This window comes from Apium graveolens, chromosome 2 (assembly GCF_009905375.1).
Source record: "Apium graveolens cultivar Ventura chromosome 2, ASM990537v1, whole genome shotgun sequence".
Classification (NCBI taxonomy): Eukaryota; Viridiplantae; Streptophyta; class Magnoliopsida; order Apiales; family Apiaceae; genus Apium; species Apium graveolens.
This window is the reverse complement of record NC_133648.1, coordinates 159,267,887-159,269,986: the sequence shown is the minus strand read 5'-3', so window position 1 is coordinate 159,269,986 and position 2,100 is coordinate 159,267,887. Positions and strand designations below refer to the sequence as shown.

Below are 2,100 nucleotides of genomic sequence, written 5' to 3'. Positions count from 1 at the left end.
CCAGACCTTAAGGTGACAGCTTTGACTTGTTCCTTAGCTTCCTTCCTGCCTGGCACTTCAATATCGTTGAGAAGTGTGCCAGGTTGATGATTGAGCAAGGCATTAGCTATTTGACCGATTTGATTCTCCAAGGTCTTGATAGAAATAGCCTGACTTTTGCACAACAGCTTGAGCTCCTCGAAATCAGCACTAGAAGGTGGAGAAGCACCTCCTTGTTGAGGATATGATTGCCTTTGAGCATAATGCTGAGGTTGCGTGAATCCAGGTGGATTAAACTATTTACTTACAGGTTGCTGATATGGTTGCTGAACAGTTCTGATTGTTGCTCCAGCTGAAATTGGGATGATTTCTGTCGTTAGAACGATAAGTAGCTGGCACAGGCTGCTGTGGTCACTAATAATTGTTCACATACTGAACAGATTCATTAACAAGAGAATACTGATCCGTAGCATGAGAACCTACACAAAGATCACAGACCATAGCTATCTGATTGACTCCATAGTTGGCTAAAAATCGACCTTCAAAGACAGCGCTTGGAGCTGCGCTGCAATAGCTGTACCTGTATCAACTTCCAGAATACCTACTACCTTCCCAAGCATCATCCTTTGAGTTGGATTTTGATGCTCGTTTGCAGCCATAGTTTCAATAAGATTATAAGCATCAGTATAGCTTTTGGCCCACAAGGTGCCTCCAGCTGCTACATCGAGCATGGGCCGAGATTGGGCTCCCAAACCATTGTAGAACCCAGTGATCACCATCCAGTCAAACATACCATGATGTGGACACTTTCTCAATATCTCCTTGTAGCACTCCCACGCTTCGTACATATATTCTGTTGGTTGCTGCGCAAACTGAGTAAGAGCACTCCTCATAGCTGCAGTCTTGGCCACTGGATAGAATTTCACCATAAACTTTTACGCAAGATCTTCCTAATTAGTGATGGACCCAACTGGTTCAGAATGTAACTAGTCCTTAGCTTTATTCCTCAGAGAGAATGGGAAAAGCCTCAGCTTGATAGCCTCATCAGTAACACCATTATATTTGAAAGTACTACAGATCTCGACAAAATTTCTGATATGCAAGTTGGGATCTTCAGTCGCAGCACCTCCAAAAGAAACAGAATTTTGCACCATCTGAATAGTGCCCAGCTTGATTTTAAAAATGTTAGCCCGAATAGCCGGATGAAGGACGCTTGACTGAATGTCATCAATTTTAGGCCGAGAAAATTCCATAAGAGCTAGATCTGCTGCTGGAACTATACGATCACCCATGATTACTGGTTCTTTCTGCTCACTCTCCTTATCCGAATCTGCAAAATCTATCTTCTCCGGAATAACAAGAACTGAGTCTGTCTCCTCAGGTGTATCTAGAGTCCACTTGCCAGTGCGAGAACGTGTTTGCATAAATGCTCGCTAGAGTACCTGAAACACAACCGGAAATAATAAGTAACACGCCTTAATCAATGAGTCCTGATGACCACTAACGACAAGTACATAAACTAAACAAATACGCCGAGTCCCCGGCAGCGGCGCTAAAAACTTGTTAGGTACAAAACACGCGCTAATAATTCATGCAAGTATATGTGTTCGCAAGTAATATAGAATAATTTCTAGTTCATTCCCACAGAGACTCAGACTAATTATGTTCAATTAACACTCACTCACCAATGTATGATTACTTCTCAATGTCAAGACAATAACACTTAAGATTGATTAACTAATTATTAACTACAATTTACTACGAGAATAAAACACTTAAATAACACTTGAATTAACAATATCAAACACACATGAGATCATAACTTCATTACTACTTCCTTCAATAGTCATTACTATTACCCTTAGTATGTATCAGTGATGATATTAATCGAACAACACGAAACTGATAAAAGCCAACTTTCGTTGTACTAGTACCATTCTACCAAACATCCACAATTAAGATAGAAGTTGAATAGGCATCAATTATGTTGAGACCCTATATGTCTACAAAATTTGACAACATAATGATTTAAGCGCAAGTTATTCATTATGATTACACAGGACAAGTAAAATGGTTAGAGTTACCCACTAATCATGCATACACATACATGAACCTATGCTA

General features: G+C 40.1%; 1 non-coding gene across 1 annotated transcript; it reads left to right on the top strand.

Annotated features, from left to right (window-relative positions):
* Positions 1–768: 768 nt before the first annotated feature.
* LOC141709956 (small nucleolar RNA R71) lies at positions 769–875 on the top strand. The gene has a single exon (XR_012570504.1). It is a non-coding gene; the product is annotated as a small nucleolar RNA R71 (small nucleolar RNA).
* Positions 876–2,100: the final 1,225 nt, after the last annotated feature.